The following is a 14125-nucleotide window of genomic DNA, read 5'->3' on the forward strand; positions in this document are numbered from 1 at the left end:
ATTACTATGCCTCTATGCTAAAAAATCAAAATATACATAGTAGCAACTAGAAAAAACCACTTCCCTGAATAATTAATAATTAATAATTTATTAACTAGCTACAATGCAGAGCTAGGAAACCATAGTAATTACTTTGTTGTACTCTGAGGTTGTTTACACATTTCAATTCATTGATAAAATACCAGGTATAGTCAGGAAATCTACATGTTCCTTGTAATTTTATATATGTAATCTTAGAAACATTAAATTAATTTTGTGTGCCTTTTCCTACGCACCAAATGGGGGTTATACTTTAACCATGATATTCCACAGAGACAGAGAAGCAGCAAGGCACTGCTGTATTTTTAATGGTTGTATGACAAACGCAAAATGTGGCCTTTTTATCTTGTCTGTATGTTCAAATTTGTTGTTTCTATTTTCTACACAACTTAATAATATAATTTTGTCACTCTGTTGTGCTCCCCACCCTTTTTTTGAAGTTTGATTCAGTAATTTCAACAAAAAAACTGAACAAATGATGTTAGATGCTCAAGTTCAAACAAACTGACCACTTGAATTTTGGAGGTCAATGACTGGCAGGAAAAGGGTTGTTATTTAATGGCTAAGGAGCATTCTGTATGTGCAAAGGACTTCTTAAATCATTTTTAAAGAAAAGGAAGGCAACAAAGTAAAAACATACTGTGAGAAGTCCCTGAATTCAGATAATCTAATCGCTAGGTGTGGCTAAGAAAGGCACTTCAAAAAGATCCCATCACATGCGCTTTTGAAATAGGACAAACCTGAAAGACAAAGGGTAAAATTAAATTAGTTTTTCATACTCCCTCTCCCCAAGACAGCTGTGAGGCAGTGAAGAGGAATGAATTTTTCTTCAATTTTTCCTGGTCCCTACAGGCATACCTCATTTTATTGTGCTTTACAGATATTGTACTTTTTACAAATTGAGGTTTGTGGCAGCCCTGCTTCAGATAAGTCTACTGGTGCCAATTTTCCAACAGCATTTGCTCACTTTGTATGCCTCCCTTACATTTTGTTGATTCTCGTATTATCTCAAGAAGGTTTTTCATTATTATTATATCTGTTACAGTGATGTGTGATCAGTGATTTTTTTTTTTTTTTGGGGGGACTGAGTCTTGCTCTGTCACCCAGGCTGGAGTGCAGTGGAGCTCACTGCAAGCTCCACCTCCCGGGTTCACGCCATTCTCCTGCCTCAGCAGGAGTAGCTGGGATTACAAGCGCCTGCCACCACGCCCGGCTAATTGTTGTATTTTTAGTAGAGACGGGTTTGACCGTGTTAACCATGATGGTCTCGATCTCCTGACCTCATGATCCGCCCACCTCAGCCTCCCAGAGCTGGGGCTACAGGCGTGAGCCACCACACCTGGCCTTCCTTTTTTTTTTTTTTGGAGACAAGAGTCTCGCTCTGTCACCCAGGCTGGAGTGCAGTGGCCGGCTCTCAGCTCACACTGCAACCTCCACTTCCCGGGTTCAAGCAATTCTCGTGCCTCAGCCTCCCCAGTGGCTGGGGTTATAGGCACCTGCCAGCACACCTGGCTAATTTTTGTAGTAGAGACAGGGTTTCACCATGTTGGTCAGGCTGGTCTTGAATTCCTGACCTCAGGTGATCTACCCACCTCAGCCTCCTAAAGTGCTAGGATAACAGGTGTGAGCCACCGTGCCCAGCCTGTGATCAGTGATCTTCCATGTTACAATGGTTCATTGTTCTGGGGCACCATGCACTGTGCCCATATAAGATGGTGAACTTAATCAGTAAATGCTGTGTATATTCTCACTGCTCCAACAGCCATTCCCCATCTCTCTCCCTCTCTTCAGGCCTCCTTATTCCCTGAGACACAACAATATTGAAATAAGTCCAAATAATAACCCTATAGTGGTCTCCAACTGTTCAAGTAAGTAAAAGGAAGAAATGCACATCTCTCACTTTAAGTCAAAAGCTAGAAATGGGCCAGGCGTGGTGGCACACACCTGTGATTCCAGCACTTTGGGAGGCCAAGTCGGGCAGATGACTTGAAGTCAGGAGCCCGAGACCAGCCTGGCAGGTGAAACCCCATCTCTACCAAAAATATAAAAATTAGCCGAGTATGGTGGCGCAAACCTATAACCCCAGCTACTTGGTGCGCTAAGGCATGAGAATCGCTTGAACCCGGGAGGCGGAGGTTGCAGTGAGCTGAGATCATGCCACTGCACTCCAGCCTGGGCAACAGAGCGAGACTGTCTCAAAAAAAAAAAAAAAAAGGCTAGAAATGATTAGGCTTAGTGAGGAAGGCACATCAAAAAGCTGAGACAGGCTGAAAGCTAGGACTCTTGCACTAAACAGCCAAGTTGTGAATGCAAAGGGACAAATACTGTTTTTATTTTTATTTTATTTTATTTTTTACTAGATACTGGGTCTCATTCCATGGCCCAGGCTGGGGTGCAGTGGTGCAATCACATCTCACTGCAACCTTGAACTGCTGACTGTTCAAGCGATCCCCCTACCTCAGCCTCAGAAAAAGTTCTTAAAAGGAAATTAAAAGTGCTACTCCAATAAACATAGGAATAACAAGAAAGTGAAACAGCCTTATTGCTGGTAAGAATAATGTTTTACATGATCTGGAAAGATCAAACTAACCACAATATTCCATAAGCCAAAGCAAGACCGTGACTCTCTTCAATTCTATGAGGGCTGAGACAGTTGAGGAAGCTGAAGGAAAGTTAGAAGAGGTTGCTTCATGAGGTTTAAGGAAAGAACTCATCTACATAACATAAAAATGAAAGGGCCAGGTGGAGTGGCTCACACCTGTAATCCCAACACTTTGGAAGGCCAAAGCAGGCAGATCACTTGAGCCCAGGAATTAGAAACCAGCCTGGGCAACATGGTGAAACCCTGTCTCCACAAAGAACAAAAAACTAAGTCGAGCATGGTGGCATGTGCCTACAGTCCCAGCTACTCAGGAGACTGAGGTGGGAGGATTGTTTGAGCCTGGAGGCAGAGGTTGCAGTAAGCTGAGACTGCACTACAGCACTACAGCCTGCAGTCTGGGTGACAGAGGGAGATCCTGTCTTTAAAAAAAAAAGAAAAGAAAGAAAGAAAGAAAAAAAGAATTACACTGAATCTATTCTGCCTGTGCATTATAAATGGAACAATAAAGCCCGAATGACATCTGTTTACAGCATAATTTACTGAGTATTTTAGGTCCACTGTTGAGACCTACTGCTCACAAAAAAAATTCAAAATACTACTGCTGGCAGGGCACCGTGGCTCACGCCTGTAATCCCAGCACTTTAGGAGGCCGAGGCAGGTGGATTGCTTGAGGCCAAGAGTTTGAGAGCAGCCTAGGCAGCACAGTGAAACCTCATCTCTACTAAAAACACAAAAATTAGCCGGGCATGGCGGTGTGTGCCAGCAGTCCCAGCTACTCTGGAGGCTGAAGCACAAGAATCACTTGAACACAGGAGGTGGAGGCTGCAGTGAGCCAAGATCACACAACTGCACTCCAGCCTGGGCAACAGAGCCAGACTCTGTCTCAAAAAAAAAAAAAAAAAAATTAGCCGGGCACGGTGGGTCACACCTGTAATCCCAGTACTTTGGGAGGCTGAAGTGGGTGGATCACCTGAGGTCAGGAGTTCCAGACCTGCCTAGCCAACATGGTGAAACCCTGTCTCTACTAAAAATACAAAAATTAGCCAGGTGTGGTGACACACGTCTGTAATCCCAGCTACTTGGGAGACTGAGGTAGGAGAATTGCTTGAACCTGGGAGGCAGAGGTTGCAGTGAGCCAAGATCATGCCACTGCACTCCAGCCTGGGTGACAGAGCAAGACTCTGTCTGGAGGGAAAAAATAATAATTAATACACACACACACACACACACACACACATATATATTACTGCTCATTGACAATGTACCTGGTCACCCAAAAGCTCTGATAGCAGTGTACAAAGAGATTAATGTTGTTTTCATGTCCATTAACATAACATCCGTTCTGCATTGCAAGGATTATGGAGTAATTTTAACTTTCAAGTATTACCATTTAAGACATATTTCATAAGGTTACAGCTGACACAGATAGTGATTCCTGTGATGAATATGGGCAAAGTGAAATCTTTCTGGTAAAGACTTACCATTCTAGATGCCATTAAGAACATTTCCGATTCACGGGAGGAGGTCAAAATATCAACACAAATAGGAGTTTGAAAGAAGTTGATTCTAACTCTAACGGATGACTTTGAAGGGTTCAGGATTTCAGTGGAGGAAGTAACTGGGAATGTGGTGGAAACAGGAAAAGACATGGAATCTGAAGATGTGACTGAATTACTGTAACCTCAAGATAAAACTTCAACAGATGAGGAGTTTCAAGGAGTTGCTCCCCCTTTTTTTGGAGACAGGGTCTTACTCTGTTACCTCGGCTGAAATGCAGTGGCGTACCACAGTTCACTGCAGCCTCAACCACCCACGCTCAGGCAATCCTCCTGCCTCAGCTTCCTAAGGAGCTGGGACTACAGGCATATGACACCACACCTGGCTAATTTTTATATTTTTTGTAGAGATGGGGTTTCACCATGTTGCCCAGGCTAGTCTCAAACTCCTGGGCTCAAGCGATCCACCTGCTGGGATTACAGCTGTGAGTCACCACACCCAGCCTTAAGGAATTGCTTCTTACAGATGAGCAAATAAAGTGGTTTCATAAGATGGCATCTACCCCGGTGAAGATTCTGTGAACACTGTTGAAATCATAAAAAAGGACTTAGAATATTACATAAACATAGTTCTTAAAGGAGCAGCAGGGTGTTTTTTTTTTTTTTGGGCGGGGGGGGGGTGGTTTTGAGACACAGTCTTGCTCTGTCAACCAGGCTGGACTGCAGTGGTGCGACTCGGCTCACTGCAACCTCTGCCTCAGCCTCCCAAGTAGCTGGGACTACAGGTGCCCGCCACCACGTCCAGTTAATTTTTTGTATTTTTAGTAGAGATGGGGTTTCACTGTGTTAGCCAGGATGGTCTCCATCTCCTGACCTTGTGATCCCGCCCTCCTCAGACTCCCAAAGTGCTGGGATTACAGGCATGAGCCACCGCGCCCGGCCAGGAGTGGCAGGGTTTTGAGAGGATTGACTTTTGTTGTTGCTGTTGTTGTTGAGACAGGGTCTCTCTCTGTCACCCAGGCTGGTGGCACAATCTCAGCTCACTACAACCTCTACCTCCCAAGTTCAAGCAATTCTTGTGCCTCAGCCTCCCAAGTAGCTGAGATTACAGGCGCCTCTGCCATGTCTGGCTAATTTTTGTATTTTTAATAGAGACAGGGTTTCACCATGTTAGCCAGGCTGGTCTCGAATCCCTGACCTCAGGTGATCCACCCACCTCAGCCTCCCCAAGTGCTGGGATTACAGGCATGAGCCACCATGTCCAGCCTTTAAAAAAAAAAATTATTTATTTTTTATTGGGGGGCAGTGTGGGGTGGGGAGACAGGGTCTGGCTCTGTTGCCCAGGCTGGAGTGCAGAGGCACAATCTTGGCTCACTGCAACATCTATCTGCCTCCCAGGCTCAAGTAGTCCTCCCACCTCACCCTCCCGGGTAGCTGGGACTACAGGTGCATGCCACCATGCCCAGCTAATTTTTGTAATTTTTTTATAGAGATGGGGTCTTGCTGTGTTGCCCAGCTTGGTCTCAAACTCCTGGGCTCGTGATCCTCCTGCCTCAGCTTGGGAGGCTGCGGCAGAAGAACTGCTTGAACCCAGAAGGCAGAGGGTATAGTGAGCTGTGATCGTGCCACTGCACTCCAGCCTGGGCGACAGAGCGAGACTCCGTACCCAATGCATTCCTCACTTGTCAAGGAAAGTAAACTCAACTGGAGCCACAGCAGCTTGTTGCCTGGTCTTCTCCCAGGACCAATGCAGCTTCTGTGCCAAAAATAGAACTTGAAAGGAAATACTGACTATAAAACAAAAGGAAACAAAATAGTGGCCTGTATGTCTTCTTGTTCTGCCAGAGTTGTTTTTAACAAAAGACTTAAAAGCCACCAGGTATGGTGGCTCATGCCTGTAATCCCAACCCTTTGGGAGGGTGAAGCAACACTTGAGGCCAGGAGTTCAAGACCAGACTGGGCAACACAGAAAGACCCCGTTTCTACAAAAAGAAAATAAAATAATTGCCCGGGCGTGGCGGCTCACACCTGTAATCCCAGCACTTTGGGAGGCCAAGGTGGGTGGACCACCTGAGGTCAGGAGTTGGAGACCAGCCTGGCCAACATGGTGAAACCCCGTCTCTACTAAAAATACAAATATTAGCCAGGCACGGTGGCAGGTGCCTGTAATCCCAGCTACTTGTGAGGCTGAGGCAAGAGAATTGCTTGAACCCAGGAGGCAGAGGTCGCAGTGAGCCAAGATCGTGCCATTGCACTCCAGCCTGGGCAACAACAGTGAAAATCAGTGTCAAAAAAGAAAAAAAAGAAAAGAAAAGAATTAGCCAGGTGTGATGACATGAACCTTTACTCCTAACTACTTGGGAGGTTGAGGTGAGAGGATCACTTGAGCCCAGGAGTTTGAGGTTGAGTGAGCTGTGATTGCACCACTGCACTGCACTCTAGCCTGAGCAACAGTATAACATCCCAGCTCTTAAAAAATAAAAATAAATAAAAACTCAAATATTTTCTGTTACATCAAACGGGATAGACTGGCTATCATATAATTTTAAAATTCTGTTTAAAAGGCCGGGCGCGGTGGCTCAAGCCTGTAATCCCAGCACTTTGGGAGGCCGAGACGGGCGGATCACGAGGTCAGGAGATCGAGACCATCCTGGCGAACACGGTGAAACCCCGTCTCTACTAAAAAAATACAAAAAACTAGCCGGGCGAGGTGGCGGGCGCCTGTAGTCCCAGCTACACAGGAGGCTGAGGCAGGAGAATGGCGTGAACCCGGGAGGCGGAGCTTGCAGTGAGCTGAGATCCGGCCACTGCGCTCCAGCCCCGGCGACAGAGCGAGACTCCGTCTCAAAAAAAAAAAAAAAAAAAAAAAAAAAAAAAAAAAAAATTATGTTTAAAAAAAAAAAAAAAAAACAAAGTACAACCAAGCGCAGTGGCTCACGCCTGTAATCCTAGCACTTTGGGAGGCCGAGGCGGGTGGATCACAAGGTCAAGAGATCAAGACCATCCTGGCCAACATGGCGAAACTACATCTCTACTAAAGTAAATACACAAATTAGCTGGGTGTGGTGGCACACACCTGTAGTCCCAGCTACTCGGGAGGCTGAAGCAGGAGAATCGCTTGAACCCAGGAGGCAGAGGTTGTAGTGAGCCGAGATCACATGACTGCACTCCAGCCTAGCGACAGAGACTCTGTCTCAAAATACATACATATATACATACATACATAGTACTATACCATGTAAACTGTTAGTATTAACAACATATGCATATGTTTACTCCTTTTTTTAATTTCTACTTTTTCTTTTTTGACAGTCTGCTATGTTGCCCAGGCTGGCCTCCAACTCCTGGGCTCAAACAATCTTCCTGCCTCAGTCTCCCAGGTACCCAGGACTACAGGTACACACCACCCTACCCAGCTGTGCTTACTCTTTAAAAAGCACATTAGGGCTAGGCGCAGTGGCTCATGCCTGTAATCCCAACACTGTGGGCAGCCAAAGCAGGTTAAGTGCATGAGTTCAGGATTTCAAGACCAGCCTGGGCACATGGCAAAACCCTGTCTCTGCAAAAAATACAAAAATCAGCTGGGCGTGGTAGCACGTGCCTGTGGGCCCAGCTATTCTAGAGGTTGAGGTGAAAGGATCGCTTGAGCCCAGGAGGTTGAGGGTGTGGTGAGCTGAAATGGCACCACTGCACTCCAGCCTGGGAGACAGAGCAAGACCCCATCTCAAAAATAAATAAATAAATAAATAAATAAATAAATAAATAAGGTGATATAGATAAGGGGGAAGAAGAGGGAGAAGAAAGTAATTTCAGGTCTGGGAAGGGCTCTAGAAGATACAACATTTAATCCAAGAGCTGAAAGGAACTAACCACACAGACTGTTCCAGACAGATAGCACTACCATTATCTATTCATGTTAATTATTGTTAATCAATTATCTATTTTATTATCATTATGTCTATGTCCAATAGCCCCAACCTTCTTCCAAATTCCACCCTGGGACTCACACTGTAGACCAATGAGAACTGGGAACAAAAAGGGAGGGGTGGGAGAGGCCAGGCACAGTGGCTCAAGCCTACAATCCTAGCACTTTGGCAGGCCAAGGCAGGTGGATCACTTGAGGTCAGGAGTTCGAGACCAGCCTGGCCAACGTGGAGAAACCTCATCTCTACTAAAAATACAAAATTAGCCAGGCGTGGTGGCACATGCTTGTAATCCCAGCTACTCGGGAGGCTGAGGCAGGAGAATCCCTTGAACCCGGGAGGTGGAGGTTGCGGTAAGTCAAGATTGCACATTGTACTCCAGCCTGGGCAACAACAGCAAAACTCCATCTCAAAAAAAAAAAGAGAGAGAGAGAGACATCCAGGGGCCTCCCCCTTATCTGTCTTATTTAAACTCAACTCAATAGATGGCATGTATCTGGTTTCCCAACCTCACAACAAATTAAAAGGGAGAGACTATTAGAAGCAATAAAGTACTGAAAACAGCAACAAAGTACAGCTAACTGACTAGCAAACAGTGAAGGAAAACAGGAAAAATAAAATAAAAAGCAAACACAATCGGGAGGCCAAGGTGGGTAGATGACTTGAGGCCAAAAGTTCAAGACCAGCCTGGCCAATATTGTGAACCATATTGAAAATAAAAAAAAATTTTTTTTAAGTAAAAAATAAATGGCTGGATGTGGTGGCACACGCCAATAATCCCAGCTACTTGGGAGGTCACTGCACTCCAGCCTGGGCGACAAAGAGAGACTCTGTCTCCAAAAAAGGAAAGCAAACACAAATATTCTAAATTACATTTAGAGAGCTAGACTCAAGTTATTTCCACCTAAAAAGAAATAATCCTGTTTAATTCATGAGGTACCAAAGGTGTCACCACTGTGGGAAAAACAATGCTCTTCATTTGTGAATCGTTCAGAATAGATTAGGTATACTTAGACAAAGTGTGAATATGCTTAAAAATGTCCATTTCCATGGGTTAAATTTTTTTTTACAAGTGTTATGCCTTAATGGTTGTGGTTTTAGCTATCCACAGCAACCATTTCACTATGGACTTCTCTGTACCTTTCTCCTCTATTCTCTACTACTCCCCAGTGTGGTGCTTATAAGCAGGGGAATGGTCAAAGGGCAAGCAGCAAAAGTTACAAAACCATGGGACTTAGATGATCAACAATGTTTAATGGGATTTAAGGTAAGAAGTAGCTTCTCCAATTATGACATGAAATCCAGACACCTAGACCAGTACATTTGAATACCTTTTTTAAAACAGCATAGGTTTCATATATTTAAAAAATCATACCATAAACAAAGTTAAACATCAACTGGCTAAATATGGCACAATTTAAACATCAAGATAATAATTATAACCTATCCAATAAACTAAAAATTCATGAGTCCACAATAAATATGAAAATATATACAAAGATTAAGTTCTTGCTTATAGTAGAAAGTCAAATAATAAACACAGAAGGAATAATGGAACTAGAAAATCCCCCATTTGTCCAAAATACTAACAACTGAATCAGGAGGCAAGAATAATCAAAGGAATCTAAACTAGTAGGTAAAACTTTACAGAATAAGTAGCTTGTTTCCCTAATCAGTCAAAATGCCACAGGATACTTTACAGTATCTATCCACAAGTAACTTTATAGTGGAGAAAGTAGCAGACACCACTTCAGTCAAAGTTAACATTGCCAGTAGCAGGACTAAACAACATGGTGAGATGGACTGAGAAGCACACATCACGTCTATGTGTTTTCTGACCCCAAAATGCAGAACCTGAATCTAAACATGAGGAACACCACACAAGCATGGAGGAATTTTCATAAAATAACTGATCTCTACTCTCCAAAAGTATCAATGTCATGAAACAACAAAGATCAGAAAATATCTCAGATTAAAGACCAAAGAAACAGAATGATGGAACGCGTGAACCTGGATTTCTCTTCCTATAGAGGATATTATTAGGACAACTGGTGAAATATTATCTATAGAGTAGATTATTGCATCAATATTAATTTCCTGATTTTTATAATTGTAATATGATGAGTATTTAGAAATAAAGGGGCATCCTGTCGGCAACTTAGTCTCAAATGGTTCAGAAAAACATAATTTTATGCATATATTTTTTAATCAAGATAAAAAGAAGGCAAATGTAGTAAAATGTTAACATTTGGCGAATGTGAGTAAAGGGTACCCAGAATTATTTATATAAATGTCATGCAACTTTTCTGTAAGTTCCAAATTAAGGAAAATAAAAATTTGCTTAAAAAAAAAACCTGGCCAGGCTCACGCCTGTAATCCCAGCACTTTGGGAGGCCACAGCGGGCAGATCACAAAGTCAGGAGATCGAAACAATCCCGGCTAACATAGTGAAACCCCGTCTCTACTAAAAATACAAAAAAATTAGCCGAGCATGGTGGTGGGCACCTGCAGTCCCAGCTACTCAGAAGGCTGAGGCAGGAGAATGGCGTGAACCCGGGAGGCAGAGCTTGCAGCAAGCCAAGATCACGCCACTGCATTCCAGCCTGGGCAACAGAGCGAGACCCTCTTAAAAAAAAAAAAAAAAAAACTTTGCAAGGCCAAGGTAGGCAGATCACCTGAAGTCAGGAGTTTGAGACCAGCCTGACTGACCAGACTGACATGGAGAAACCCCGGCTCCACTAAAAACACAAAATTAGCTGGGCGTGGTGGTGCATTCCTGTAATCCCAGCTACTCTGGAGGCTGAGGCAGTAGAATTGCTTGAACCTGGGAGGCAGAGGTTGCAGTGAGCCGAGATCGTGCCATTGCACTCCAGCCTGGGTGACAAGTGTAAAACTCCTTCTCAAAAAAAGAAAAAAAAGAAAAAAAAAACACCCTATAGTTATGTAACAGAAAGAAAACATCTCTGGTGTATAAACATACAACAAATTAAAGGTTACGCTATATAAGAGCTTTACAAATTAGTTAGAAAAGACAATCTACTAAGAAAAATAGATAAGAAAAGACAATCTACTAAGAAAAATGAACAAAGAAGCAGAGTAGGCAATTTACGGTAGTACAAATGGCCAGTAAACACATGAAAACATGCACAACCCTTCCAAGCATTCAGGAAATGTAAAATAAAGAAAATGGCACTGTGGCAAAAATTGAAAACTTTAAATGCATATATCCTTTAGACTCAACAAGTCCATGGCTAGAAATATAGCACAAGTACATTAAGACACAAAAGATGTAGACACCACTGAGGCTTTAACAAAGATAAAAAAATGTAACAAGGATATTCACTACAATATTCTACCTTAAAAAAAAAAAAAAGGGGAAATAAATAATGAGCATCAATAGGGGAATATAAACTCCAACTTGATGCAAGCTCCTTGAGGTGAGAGATTTCAGTTCGTTCTGTTTGTTGAATATATCCCCAGTAACTTGCACATGACAGGTACTCAATAGTTCTTTGCTGAATTAATAGATAAATGACTAAATAAAGGACATCCAACAACGGTATATTATATAGCCGTTGAAAATAGTGCAGTAAATGTCCATATACAATCACCTAAAAGGATGCTGATGCTACAATAACTGAAAAATAAATGCAAGAAAAATAACACGATTCTTTTAATGTGTGAGAACAATGTTTATATAGATGTATCTGCTTATACTTGGGGGAAAAAATGGAGAAAGGTGCATGCTTTTTTTTTTTTTTCCATTTTTTGAGACAGGGTCTCGCTTGTTCCCCAGGCTGGAGTACAGTGGCACCATCATGGCTCACTGCAGCCTCACCCTCAGGGGGATTCAAGCAATCCTCCCGCTTCAACCTCCCAAGTAGCTAGGACCACAGGCGCATGCCACCACACCTGGCTAATTTTTGTATTTTTGTAGAGACAAGGTTTCATCATGCTGCCTAGGCTGGTCTCAAACTCCTGAGCTCAAGTGATCCTCCCACCTCAGCCCTCTTTTTTTTTTTTTTTTTTTTTTTTTTTTCTCTCAGATGGAATCTTGCTCTGTAGCCCAGGCTGCAGTGCAGTGGCACCATCTCGGCTCACTGCAAGCTCCACCTACCAGGTTCAAGAGATTCTTGTGCCTCAGCCTCCTGAGTAGCTGGGTCTACAGGCACCCGCCACCACACCCAGCTAATTTTTTTGTATTTTTAGTAAAGATGGCATTTCACCATGTTGGTCAGGCTGGTCTGGAATTCCTGACCTCAGGAAATCCACCTGCCTCGGCCTCCTGCTAGGATTACAGGCATGAATCACCGTGCCTAGCCCCACCTCAGCCACTTAAACTGCTGGAATTATAGGCATAAGCCACCACGACTGGCCTGCACTCAAATTTAATATGCAACTGAATTGAGGGCATGGTTTAATTACTGTATCACTTTTTTCCCTAACTTCTTAGAGCAGTTTTAGGTTCACAGCAAAATTGAGCCCAAGTACAGAGACAGCATATCTATTCCCTCTACATATGCATCTCCTCCCCGATCATAAACACCCCCTACCAGAGTGTTGAGTTTGTTACAACTGGTGAAACTACACTGACACATCATCATCCAAAATCACTGACTTTTAAGTGGTAAAATTACAAATAATTTTGCATTGTAATTTTTAAATAAAACAAAAATGATGCCATCAAAAAACTTTTTAAGTTCTACAAAATGTTAAACTCCTTAATGTAATATAAAAAGGATACATTAGGAAAACAATTAGTAACATCCAGCAGTAGTCTCTGATCCAGAATCTACTTCCAGTACTCTAAACAAAGAAGTATGAGAAATGCAGACAAAGCTTGTGTATCCAATGCTCACATAAACATTACTTTTAGCCAGGCGCGTTGACTCACGCCTGTAATCCTACCAGTTTGGGAGGCCCAGTGGAGAGGACTGCTTGAGGCCAAGAGTTCAAGACCAACCTGGCCAACATAGCAAGACCTCATCACTATTAAAAAAAAAATTACTTTTAATAAAAGTAGCCTCTAAAATATTATTAAAAGTTCTGCACAATTACATGTAAAAGGATACAGAAACATATGGAGAATATATAGAAGAAAAACAAGAATTTAGAAAATGTAACAAAATGTTAATCCCCACAATTACCAGTAGTACTTTTTCCTGCTTTGAAAGTATCCCAAATTTTCCAACGTGATTGCTATGCTTTTATAATCACAAAATAATAAAAGGTTTGTGGCACAGTTGTGATTTATCACTCTATATAAACATTCCTAGGCCTTTTTACATTCAAAATACCAAACCCTAACTAACTCCTTAAAGCTAGATCCCAAATCCAATTCCTCACCCTCATTTGCCAACACAAATTAAAAAAAAAAAAATCAAGACAGAGAGACAGATGGCAAACAAGTATATTAAAAGATGATCCACATCATACGTCATCAGGGAAATGCAAATTGAAATGATGATACTAATACACACCTGTTGGAATGGTCAAAATCTAGAACACTGACAATACCAAACACTGGAAAGTATGTGAAGCAACAGAAATTCTCATTGATTGCTGGTAGGAATGCAGAAGCCATTTTAGGAGACAGTTGGGCAATTTCTTAAAAAACTAAACATATTCTAACCAGCAATCATGCTCCTTGGTGTTTTACTCAAAGTTGAAAACTTACATCCTACACACAAAAACCTACACACAGGTGCTTATAGCAGCTTTATTCACAATTGCTAAAACATGGAAGCAACCAAGATGTCCTTCAATAGGTGAGTGGATAAATTGTGGCACATGTAAAAAATGGAACCTCATTCAGCACTGTAAAGAAATATGCTATCAAGTTATAAAAAGACAGGGAGGAAACTTAAATGTATATTACAAGGCAAAAGAAGCCAGACTGAAAAGGCTACATACTTTATGGTTCCAACTACATGACATGTCAAAAACAAAGCAAAACTATAGGGACAATAAAATGATCAATGGTTGCCTGAGATTGTAGGGAAGCAGGGAATGAATAGGTGCACCATAGGTTTTTTAGGGTAGTGAAACTACTCTGTTTGATATTT

The 14125-nt window shown here is 42.4% G+C and overlaps 1 protein-coding gene across 3 annotated transcripts in view; it reads right to left on the reverse strand.

The window, feature by feature from the left end:
* The window catches only part of LOC105496496 (nuclear receptor coactivator 3), a 157506-nt gene that overhangs the window by 80677 nt on the left and 62704 nt on the right, over window positions 1-14125 (reverse strand). The window contains exon 1 of one of the 3 annotated variants that reach the window (XM_071079167.1): window positions 680-779. The exons of the other annotated variants lie outside the window; for them this stretch is intronic. The gene's annotated coding sequence lies outside the window, so the exon portion shown is untranslated. Of the gene's footprint in view, window positions 1-679; window positions 780-14125 lie in introns of those variants that run through there. 3 annotated transcript variants of the gene reach the window in all.

The sequence above is a fragment of the Macaca nemestrina genome, chromosome 15 (genome assembly GCF_043159975.1).
Source record: "Macaca nemestrina isolate mMacNem1 chromosome 15, mMacNem.hap1, whole genome shotgun sequence".
Lineage (NCBI taxonomy): Eukaryota > Metazoa > Chordata > Mammalia > Primates > Cercopithecidae > Macaca > Macaca nemestrina.